Source organism: Carettochelys insculpta, chromosome 5, assembly GCF_033958435.1.
Source record: "Carettochelys insculpta isolate YL-2023 chromosome 5, ASM3395843v1, whole genome shotgun sequence".
In the NCBI taxonomy this organism is placed as follows: Eukaryota; Metazoa; Chordata; order Testudines; family Carettochelyidae; genus Carettochelys; species Carettochelys insculpta.
The window spans coordinates 107023276-107035509 of NC_134141.1; the positions used below are offsets into that span (position 1 = coordinate 107023276).

General features: G+C 49.2%; 1 long non-coding RNA gene across 4 annotated transcripts in view; it reads right to left on the minus strand.

The window, feature by feature from the left end:
* Positions 1 to 12234, minus strand: part of LOC142013825 (uncharacterized) — a 66895-nt gene that overhangs the window by 16371 nt on the left and 38290 nt on the right. The window contains exons 1-4 of one of the 4 annotated variants that reach the window (XR_012645799.1): positions 8205 to 8317; positions 7237 to 7271; positions 6278 to 6868; positions 2328 to 2412 (exon numbers count right to left, since the gene is read on the minus strand). This is a non-coding gene — a long non-coding RNA (uncharacterized LOC142013825). Of the gene's footprint in view, positions 1 to 2327; positions 2413 to 6277; positions 6869 to 7191; positions 7272 to 8204; positions 8318 to 12234 lie in introns of those variants that run through there. The other 3 variants (XR_012645798.1, XR_012645797.1, XR_012645796.1) reach the window with 3 other exon arrangements.

The window sequence follows — 12234 nt, forward strand, 5'->3', positions numbered from 1 at the left end:
CAAGAGGGGATCAGTAAGGAGTGACAGGCTTGTCAATTATTTGTGGTTCCCAGGATTACTGCTTATTCTTCTAATGCATTCTACCCTATTGTTCTGTGTGGCTTACAGTTTTTCTGTGCTGTGGAATTTTGGCTTTGACTTCTGTCAGCGTAATACTGTCCTCATTGCTGCATTAGTATTAGCTTTTACTCAGTAAAAACCGACTTTACTATCAGCTGTATGATGACTAATCACAGTAGCTTACATGTAAAAAGTATTTTTCCTTATGCCCAGTGCACAGTGGATGTGGCCACACTAGCCCCTCCTTTTGGAGGGGGCACAGTAATGAAGGATTTCAGCAGATGCTAATGAGGCGCTACCGTGAATATGCAGCACCTCATTAGCATACTGGTGGCCACATGCACTTTGAAAGTGCTGCTTTCAAAACAAACGCCGCCTGTGTAGCCAGGGGCCTTTTGAAACAACCCCCCTGATTTCAAAAGCCCCTTCTCCCCATTTGGTTTTGAGAAGAAGTGGCTTTCAAAATCAGGGGGTCATTTCAAAAGGGCCCCAGCTACACAGGCAGCGTACTTTTCAAAAGCGGCACTTTCAAATTGCACGTGGCCACCATTATGCTAATGAGGTGCTGCATATTCATGGTGGTGCATCATTAGCATCTGCCAAAATCCTTCATTACCATGCCCGTCCGAAAGAAGGGGCCAGTGCGGCGACAGCTAGTATTATTAATGAGTAGCAGGCTAACAAAAACCAAAACAAAAGACTTGATCCTCACCTTACCCATGTAAGCAGATATCTCCTTCACACTAATGAGGGGCATTCCAAACCAAAAAGCACTGAACAATTACAGCAGTAGTTCTTGTTGGCCTGCCATAAATTGCAAAGGTAGCCTACCAGAAAGGAACCAACTGAGTAACTAAGGCAGACCAAATATTCGGGGCAGTATTCTGGTCTTGGTTACAAGAGACAACTGCTACTGAAGGTCCTAACTGTATTTTCTGTTGGTTCATCTACCTAAAAATTGTAGGGTTGATTAGCAGAAAAAAAAAAAGGGACACTGTAATATTGTATTTAGGAAAAACAAAACTGTTTGTAATGTATTAATTCTTTGTATGATAAGTAATAAGGTTAACTATGAACACAGGATTAGTCTAATGTTATCAATTTATATTTGTAATTTATATTTATAATTCAAGTTATGTTGTAACATGTACCATTAAGGACAAAAACCAGACTCCATACTGTAACCAGGGATACCATACCATACTCCATTTTGTAAAGCTCTGTTGAAACCAAAACTCTACCTAAATTGTGTGAATAGGGCATGAATTGTATTAGATGTGTGAATGGGGAATGTGTGATTGTGTGTGATTGATCCTCAGCACCAGCCTGACCTGATGATCAAACACCAGTGGCTGAAGAGTGTGGTAAACTCCCTAAAGGTGAGAAAAAGATCCACCCCCAAAGACAAGAGAACGAAGTCCCATTAAGGACAAGATGAAAGTCATGTCTGAACACTGAGGCAGCATGACACAGCAGGACCCACAGGCTGACATCTAACTTGAAGCCTATAAAAGAAGGAGTGAGAAGGGAAGACTTCTGGGTAATGTTCTGCTTGCAACACCAAAGAGCATCTGTGCGTGCCTGACAGAGACCCAGCTCTTCCTTGTGTCCGGCTTTCCTGGCCAGTTAGCCAGCACAGGCTGCGAACTCAAACTACAGACTCCAGCCACCATCAGGACTAGAAACTATATAGCAGCTGCAGAACACTTTTGTGTGTGTGTGTGTGTGGTCAGATATTGGTTACATTCTTATAATATATGTGGCATACTGCCTTGTCTCCTGAAAAGATCCTATGTAGTTTATCTGTATAACAAAATCACCAGATTCTTAAAATATATTGACCCCAGTACTTTCCTGTGTGCCAGGTGCTCTGAGCCATGACAGCTGCACAGTAATGGATGGGAGATCAGCCATCACCTTATTTAGCTCAATTGCCCCTGAGTTTACTCAATATAAGAAAGGGAGAACTCAGCATTATAGGGCAGATGTCTCATACATTCTTTTTACTCAGAAGCCAATGACAGCGGCTCTCCCCATAAGAGGTGTGTTCAATGGGAACCGAGTTTGTGCTTGGGAAATGACTGGATCAGGACAAAGACCAGCACGGAAACCATGAGAGGGTTTATTCAGGTGGACTGCTGATGTATAGTCATCTTTCCACACTTCTCCTTTCTCTTGTTACAGCACCGGCAGCTGCAAATCATTGACCTGAACTTCGAGATCTTAGCACTTCTACAGGAAAGCACAAGAGATGCTTTATAACATACCTGTTTCCTGTCGTGGCAGGTACTATTCCTCCTTAGCTTGAGGGAGAGGTGCTGCTAGTGTTTTTTATCTGATGATTCTTGACAGCTAAAAGAAAACAGAAAGGTACTTTTTTTTTCTAAGAAAAAAGAATCATTAACTAAAAGATCACAGTGGTTGAGGGCAGAGGCCCTGCTTCCCAGTGGTACATACGTTAAGCAAAGAGCTCTTGGAATCGTTTTGCTGTGACATGTTTCCATTTTTCTGTGCCATAATCTCCACATAATAGTAGTGATTTAGAAAGTGATGCTGAATTTTCAGCTCTGGCCTGTTTCTTCCAGGTTGGAGTTGGCTTTGTACTTAGTGAGGTTTTTTTTTTTCTTAAGAATTTCTGTGTTCAGGACAGATTTAACAACTCAGTTAGTATGGCGTAGAGAAAGATTCCCAGTCTTTCAGATCAGCTAATGGTACTAATAAGTATCAAGTGGGACTAGCTAACATTCAAATAAAATGAAACCCCCCTTTATTTGGGTAAACCAGATTCACAATTCTGGTTTAATGCAGATCCAGTTTAGGGCACAGACATGTCTAGGGACCTAGTTCCTGGAGGTCTATGATGATGGAAGAATCTAAACTATATTATTTTAAAACTTACATTTCTAGCCCACTTGGCTGCAAGCAAAAGCTAGAAATTGTGAACAGAGGGTAGCTGATACGGAGATGAGAGCCTCTCAGAGAAGAGAGAAAAGGAGCCGTTACAGCCAGAAAGAAACTGTCTGGCGCTGACATGAAAGAAGTCCTTTCCTCTGGCAGGACCCCTTTTTGGTGCTCTGAGTGGCCACCCTGTGACTGCTGTAGCTCTGGAGCAACAAGCCCACCTGTGCTAGGCAGGAGGAGCCCTGCAGTAACTTCCGCCATTGCAAGCCATGGCAACCAGCACCATTCCAGTCTTTGCTGGGGTGATGGCCGTGGGAATCTCCACACACTTACAGGTTGGGAGTGTCATTTGTTGTGGGGCAGCAAAGACAATGGTCTCCCCTTCAGGTTTTCTGCTTGTCCCCTCAACTTTTCAGCATCACCAGCAGTAGCAGCCCCAGGCCCCTGGAGCCAACCAATCTGGATCTCCTAATTGACATACAGTCAGCACTAACCCCTTACCCTACTGGCCAGACAGGAAGCAGGAGCCTGCAACAAAGCTGAGCAGTGGGTGAGCTGGGTCCCCATCTCTGCCCCAGTCCAGCTGTCAGTGAGACACAAAGTGGGGCCGACAGTCACCACAGGCCCTGGGACAAGGTGGGAGGGGCCTGGCTCTGCACCCCTGGCTCTGCACCCGCAGCTCTGGGCACCCCCTCCCTCACAGCCACACAGAGCAGCATCACTCTAAAGAGGCCCAAGGCAACTGCCCCCTTTACCCTCTGTTGGCAAGCCTGGATATGATCCCCTGCAACTATAGGGCCAGCATACCACCTCCCTGTCTACCTCTGGGATGGGACCAGCCCCTCCCTGCCACGAGCAGCTGTAGTGCCTGAAGTGGGGATGCTGATCCAACATCCATGTCACCAGCACGTGCGCGCGCGCACACACACACACACACACACACACACACACACACGCATGCACACGCCAGAGTTTTTATGCAACGCTGTCCCTCTCTGGTTGGGAGGGTAGAGTCTGAGTCTGCCATCCTCCTTCAGGGCCTCCTGTCTGGCAAGAAAAGGCAGCTTCAGCGTGCCAAAGGAAGACCTATGGCGAGCCTTCAATCAGCCAGCTCTTGTAGGCAACAGTGGTGCTGCAGGGGATGACAGTCTGGGCCATGGTGACCCTTACATCAAGAGGTGACCTGATTAATTTTATACTGCCCTGGTTGAACGTAGATTGAAGAAATCATTACCTAGTCCTGTACCACACATCTTGCTGGGTACCTGCCCTCAGCTATGTCTAAACTACAGTGATTTGTCAACAGAAGTTTGTGTCGGAAGATACCTTGTGTGACAAAACTTCTGTCAACAAAGTGAGTCCAGACCGCAATACGCCTTGAAAGAGCAATCTGCTCTGTTGACAGAGAGCAGCCGGACTGCCCGGCCACTCTACTGGCAAAACGGCCACCCAGAATCACAACAAACTGGGTCGCAGGTCACCAATGCCTTCCAGGAGCCCCAGCAAGATGCTCCCCTAAAGAGACCCCACCCCAGACACCTGGTCCATGCCTGTGCTGCAGGTGTGCCTACTTCCCTGAGGAACAGCACAATTTGAGCAGGGCTTCACATCTTTCTAGGAGACACAGCTCATACCAGGGAGCCACGCTACCAGAGCAGCCCCTGAGCTTGCGCTGGCCTCACACAGAGATTCTGCAGCAGCTGCTGCGCCTTCCAACAGCCATCTTCCTCTTCCTCACAGAGGACGAGCCCGAGACCACCTGTGAGGACCTCGCCTTGGCTTTAGGACAGTCACACCTCCGCCCACCTCCCCAGGTGCACAGGTGAATCTGGAAGCACCATATCAGTTCCAACTGGTGGGACTGGCTGGTTATGAGGCAGAGGGACAACCAGCAATGAATATGGAAGGCCACCAACCTGGAGCTCTGTGCCTGGCTTGCCCCTGCTCTCCAGAGACGGGACACCTGGCTGCAACCCGCCATCCCCATGGAGAAGCAGGTTGCAGATGCCCTCTGGAAGCTCACCACCCCCAACAGCTACCACTCAGTGGACACCCAGTACAGCATGGGGAAATCCACAGTTGGGGCCCTCCACACGCAGGTAAGGTACTCTCTGGCTGCCATCCCTGCATGGGGGGGAGGTGTCCTGCCCAAGAGGGACCCTCAGAAAGTGGGATTGGGGGTGTGAGGCACGGGGTTGAGATGGTGGTGGGGAAAGCCCCATCCCTGGGGGACCATGCCATCCCACTCTCACACAGCCCTGCTGCTGGGGAGGGGGCTCACAATGGGGGCCCTGGAGAGCTTGGCAGGGGACAGGAGGGGAACAGATATCAGCCCCAGGACCCAGGGACTCCTTCCCTCAGTCACTGATGTGTGTGTTCAGTCCCTTCCCTGTGCATCAACACCATCCTGCTGCAGAGGGTCATCCATATCGGAGATATGGATGATACCATGGCTGGATTCACCACCCTGGAGTTCCCAAACTGCATAATCTGTGCCCCAGGGCATAGCACGGCCAAGTACATCAACCGCAATGGCTACTTTTTGATAGTGCTGCTGGCCCTAGTCAAACACCATGCCCAGTTCACAGACATTTACGCTGGGTGGTCAGGCCGGGCACACTACACCCGTGTGTTCTGCAACTCTGGCCTGTGCCAGAGGCTGGAGGCAGGAACACTCATCCCACGCCACGACATTCAGGTGCCATTCTGCATCATGGAGGGACACAGCCAACCCCCCCTCATTCCCTGGCTGATGAAACCATATACCAGCCTTCTGGACCCCAGCTGGAAAATATTCAGTGCCCGCCTCAACCAGGCCAGGATGCAGGCCGAGTGTGCCTTCAGCTGCCTCAAGGCGCACTTTAGGTGCCAGCTCACCCACCTGGCTGTCAGGGAGCACCCCGTACACCAGGTTGTGGCGGCATGTTATACCCTTAACAGCATTGTGTAGGGCAAGGGGGAAGGCTTCCACCTTGGGTGACAGGTGGATGTCAGCCACAAGGACCATGCATATGATCAGCCACACACAGTTGCCATCTGCTAGGCCCATCAGGATGGGGTGCAGATCTGGGATGCCCTGAGGGACAGCCTCCCCCAAGGCCTCTGTGACTCTCCCTAGGGCACCCCCAGTGGGGGCCTCAGACCCACAACCCTACTTCGTCCCCACCATGACCCCTCCCTTCACCCCCTCAGCCCTCCCCCACACCTGCTCAATAAAGAGGGATGCAGGTGGTGTGAAACAAGGAAAAAAGTGTTGAAAAGAGATGTTGTAATAAAAAAGCTATTTACAAACAGTGCTGTACAAGCAATTACTTACATTGAGAGGAGCTTGGGAAAGAGGGTGGAAGCCTCAGAACATGGAGAAGTGGGACACTGAGTGTTGTCATCCTTGGGATCCCCTCCTGCTGTGAGTTCAGGACCCACATCAGTGCTGGGATGGGGCTGGGACTGGGGGAGGTATGGGTGGGGAGGGGCTGCGGTGGGGTCAGAGTGGGCAGGGGCTGCGGTGGGGTCTGGGTGGGTAGAGGGAGCAAGGGAGGACTCGGGGGCAGGAGATCCTGGGAGACAGAGGCGGCAGCCCTGGCTATCACCCACTGAAGCAGGTCCAGGATGTCTTGCGGGAAGTCCAGCAGGAGTAGGGTGAAAAGGTGGCCATGGCAGCTAGTTCATCATGTTCCACCAGGCATTGGATGACAGCATCAAAGGAGGATGTGAGTTAATCCCCAGTCCACCACTGCTACTCTGTGTCAGCTCACAGCCGCTGCTCCATGATGCATGTCTGGTCAAGAGGGTGGCATTGTGGTCCCACTGGAGGTCCTCATGGATGTGCCAGTGGCCCCTCTGGCTGCAGCCTCAGCCCGGTGGTGAGGTGGGACTGGCTCAGCCCTCGGTCAGTGTAGGTCCAGCTCTAAGGAAGACAAGGGGGGCGATGGTGAGTCATTCCTCCAATGCAGCCCTTCAGGCCATGCCCCCCACCATGAGCACCAAATAAGACCCCCCTGGCCAAGGGATGGCAATGTCCTGACAGCAGAGCCATGTGTGGCCTGCACAGCAGGCCCTGCTGCATGGGGGCTCCACGGTGCCCCTGGGACCATGTTGACCACGTCACATTCCCCCCATGCCCAACAGATTAGTGGCTGGGGGGTGGGGTGTCCAGCTACAGAGGGGTCCTCTCCTGGGTGGCGGGTGAGCCAGGCACAGCCTCATCCTCCCCGGGGCCCCCACACAAACCTGCAGCTCGCAGGGCTGTCCGCAGAAGCGGGTGCTGCCTCTTACCTGTGGGCATTCCCTCTGTGTCCCAGTTTCCCCATCTGTAAAATGGAAATAATGTTTTGTCTTCTTTACGGGCACAGTGACAGCTAACTAACCTCAGAACCCTGCTGAGCTGCTTTTGTGAAAGGAGCTAGACAAATGATAACTATTATAGTTTCAGTAGACAGCTGCGTCAATGGAAAATTTACATTTTGTGTATGGACCAAGGGTTAAATGTTATGAAAGAGAATATGATTGGTGACGAGAAGAGGGTCTTTTGAGGAGAACATGAATGTCTGTGTGGTGTGGTTGGTCTCATTCCTGGGCCCCAGGCCCTCTGGTTAGTCCACTGGCCCCACCGCCTGCACCATGTTACCCTTGTTGGGGCAGGGGGCAGTCTGGGGGGGCAACCCAGTCCCCACCCACTCGCTCCAGGTTCCGACCCAGGGACCCCGGACAGCCGCTACCTGGGAGGGCTGGCTTATTTCGCCCCGGCCCCTGCAGCTTCTCTCCCTGGGTCACTTCCCCCAGACACTTCTCCCTGGTGTTCCCTTCCTCAAGGGGTAGTCGTGGCAGCTGGTCTCCTCCTTAGTTTGGCTCCTTCAGCTGACCAGTTCCTCCAGTCTCCAGTGAGGCTCCAGGCCCTCCCTGGGTTGGGGCAGCACAGCCCCCTGAGCTGCGGAGGCTCCTCTCCTCTTTCACTGGCCTGACTGTTTCTCTCCGTCTCCTTCCTTCTCCTCACTAGTCTCCCAAACTCTCCTTCGCCCCTGAGTAGGATCAGCTGGCCCTGACTGATTTAGGGCAGCCTACTCCTCAGCTGTCCCCACTTCGGTTGCTAGCTCCATCTCAGCTCTTTTCACTCCTGCCTCCCCTCTCCTGGCCCCACCCTGCCACAGTCTGACATAGGAAAAAGATAGTGCACACACGGTACAGCATGTGTGGTCACCCTGTATCTAAAGAGAGTAGAGAAAGCATGTGAGAGAAACACCCACCTCTCAACTCACAGGGTACCAAGCACCATTTTACTGTCGGCACAAACGCCTTTTCACCTTAGCCTTCTCTATAGCTCAGCTGCACTTGTCTTAGCTGCAATGGGAGATCTCCCGACTCTCACTGTTCTAACAAAAGCAGCTACTGCCAGCCCTTTCCCTCATCCCTTCCCCCACTCTATATCCTCTTTCTTCATGAGGTAGTTTGCTTTAGATAACACCACTTCCGTTGACAAAACTAGAGAAAATGCCAGTTACCCCAGTTGCTTATATCGGAATGAACGTAAGATTTACTTACAGGTTACAATACAAATGCAAGGTGAACACACGTAACAGAGAAAACATATTTAAATTAAATACAGGCAGATTCACTACACTTCATCTTTCTGCAAGTTCAGGAGTTTCCTCATAGAAATGATTACAAGAAAAAATTAGCATCTTGTCTTACTCCACGTATGCTACAGAAGATTGTCACCTCTGCTAGCTTCTAACTTGATTTAATTGTCATTATTGCTTTGGAAATAACTTTTTTAGGGAACATATTAAAAAACATCACAAGAGTAAATAAAAAGTCAGGGAAGCTTGTTGTGAAGGTTAGAGGGAAGCCAGTTATTTTGAATGCAATAGATCTTAGAAGACAGCAATTTTACATTAATATATAACTTTTCATCCAAAAGGAGCCATAATAGGAACAGTACCTCCGTGTACTAGGCACCGTGCATGCAGTCTCTCCCCTTAAAAGCTTACAATCAAAATATAAAGTAGTACACCGTAGGAGAGGTAGACAAATATTTTTAAAATCTGGCTTGCAAATATCTTCGGGCAGCATTTCCCAAAGGGTGGTCTGTGTCCCAGCACTGGTCCTTGGAAAAAAAATACTGGCCCTGAGAAAATATACATATTATCGCTATGTACTATTACTATTGTGAATAAATAATAAACAGTGAAAATTTATCCATTTCTTGGTTTTTTATATGCGTTTATATTTTTGAGCTGCAAAAAAAGATACTGAAAAAAACTGGGTCCCAACTATATAAGGTTTTGGGAACCCTGTCTTAGGGAACAGAAGTCATGATTGGTTTAATAGTTTTTGTCAGATCATATTATTTATAATTTGAAAGTTTTGGCCAACCATCAGGTATTTGTACAGATGTTTGACTCCTCAGTGTTTCACAATTGTTAACAGGAGAGCTTATGGAAAAAGTTAGGAATTTTTCAGCAAGAAAGAGGAGCAAACTTTTATCAAACATTTTCATGCAAGTCTCCCCATTTTTCAACCAACTTTAGTTAGCACACACCATTATTCATCCCCAAATTTATACCAGATGTGCTTCATTAGTTATTCACTATTTCTATGCGCTTAATTTAGAGTCTCGGTCATCCAGTCAGGGACCAGAAATTATGCTATGTAATGAGTCACCTACCACAAGGAACAAACAGTGAACTCAAAAAGCGAACCATTCACAAATAACTCATACGCTGAATATTGTTCATTCATACTATTATTTGGTGAATGTTTAAAAAAAAACCGTAATACATTCCAGAGAAACACAGACAGGTATATGCATAATTCCTGATCACAAGAAAAGGCCCAACTTTGCAATTCCATCAGCTTTACAGGGCACAGACAAAGTAGACAAAATGTGTAACCAACACTACACCACAGGTTTTAGGGCAGGATGTGTCAGACACTGAAAGATGTTTTAAAAATAATAATATGCCAAATCTTGTCCTCTGATGGGCAATGGGAGTTAGCGTGCAACCCTCAACGGTTGGAAACAAAGAATTATAGTATAACCAAAGCAGCTGTACTCCAGAGGAGAGAGATGCTGCGGAGCTGGCTCAGCCAAAACAAACATGGAGAAAATGTAAGGCATCTACCAATTTTCTAGTGGTTCAACGTGAACAGGAAAATTAGTAACAATTGCAGAATGTAGAAACTGAAAGATTTTCCCATTTGAAGGGCAGTGAGTGTTCAGGAGATGGGTTAGTGGCCAAGTTAGATTTGTTGAAGAGTATGAAAGCAGCTCAAGTGAAAGAGATAGCACAGAGAAGAGTACAGGCTGTACTTATTTTTGAGTGTGATCACTATATCTCTAAACAGGGCACAAAGAGCCTGGGAGAAAGATACACACGCCCTTTAGACGTAACTGTTTGCAACTCACAGACGCAACACAAAACTCCCAGACAGACTTCTTCAGGAAAGAAGCAAACCACGATTCCACAGGCCAGGCAGTAATGTCAAATGTTATTTCACAGAGTAGTCTCACACTGTAACCTGTATTGTTCTCATCTGAATGCATGGCAAATGAGACAGATGAGCTACGCACACGGGCATGAGGGAAATGGTTTCCATAGGAACAATGACAACATATGACGGTTCACCTTCCTCAGCCCACCCGTTTGGCTGGTTAAGAGAAGTGATTTGGACACAAAGGGCCAAATTCAGAGCAGCTGTAAGGAAGTGTAGCTTGACTTAAGTCAGGGCAGTTGCTCCCACTTCTGCCAGCTCTGAATTTGGGTCAGAATCTGAAGTACTGTAGGGAGAATAAAGAAGACCTCTTGGAGTTTCAAAGGAGGCTCAGAAATTGGGCCATAATATTGCCAGCACGTCATTCTGCACATTTCCAGATTAGGGCAGCCTGAGTAATCAAGTACAGTCAAGAAAGTCTTCTAGTTTCACTCAGATCTTCTTGTCAAACCACCTGAATGTTGTTGCACTGCAGTTACATCAGCCCTCATCACCTCCAGACCCAAGGCTCTTCCTGAAGCAATATTTAGATGCCTTCAGCTCCTTTCGAAACACCATCAATAGCAGCAGCATCTCTAGCAGGCAGGGCCAGATTAACTCTTCTGGGGGCCCAGGGATATTAGATTTTGTGGGACTTCCTAGGCTCCTGGGTGAGGCCAAAATGAGGGGCTCAGTGTGCAGGAGGAGGCTGCAGGTAGAGGTCAGAAGGTGGGTGCAGGAGGAGGAGCAAGTGGGAGTGTGGGGTCAGGGTAGGAGTTAGTGTACAGAAGGGGGCTCAGGGTTGGGGTACAGGGTCTGGGAGGGACTTAGACACATAGAATGCAGAAGGGGACTCAAGGTTGGGGCCAAGAGGAGCGGGCTCAGGACAGGACATTGCAGGGGAGCAGGATCTGGTCAGGTGTTAGGAAGGAACTCAGGGTTGTGGTTTGGGGTCTGGGAGACAGTTAGGGTGTGGGCTGTGGCTCAGGGTTGGAGACTAGTGTGCAGTATCTGGGAGGGAGTTAGGGACGTAGGATGTGGGAGGAGGGTTCAAGACCCCTGAGGCAGGGAGGTGGAGTATGGGGTGCTTACCTGGGGCACCTCCCATTTGATAGTAGGTGGGAAAAGGTGGCTCCACATCACCCACGCTGTCCCATGTTTCCCTGCAGGCACTTCTCTGGAGCTCCCATTGGCCACAGTTCCCAATGGGAGCTGTGTGGTGGAGCCTCCAGGTGGTGGCAGAGTGGAGACAGTCTCCTGGTGCTTGCAGCTAGGTTGTTCCAGCCAGGGCTGGGAAGGAGGAAGGTCACAGCATACAGTGCTGCCTCTCCCTGGTCTCCCACTAGGACAAGATAGCCCAGAACACAGGGGCTATAGTGGTTACAGCCCCTAAAGCTCCTTTCCTAACTCTGCCCTGCCAGCAGGCATCAGTGGAGAGAACTAAGCACCCCAGGCTTTTCACTGGAACACTCAAGAGCCGCAGAGGGGCTTCCCTCATCCTCTACGTGCCTTCCGCACTGGAGCACTAAACGTTGGAGGCTCCTGGGTGCGAGCTGCATTCCTTACAAACCTTCTCATGGTGACTGTGCATCACTTGTTTTTAACAGCCTGACACCCTCCTGGCTCGCCTCTCCTTTGTCGCGCATCCAGTTCACTTGCAAGGCAGAGTTTTGAAATTCCTTGAACTGAAATCGCTCATTGTTTGCGAGCTTCTCCTGTGCAGCTCGTAAGTTCCTCAAGTGGCACCTGCTCAGCTTGACATCTGCACGTCCTTCTGAGGAGAGGTTATGAAAGCTGAATAAA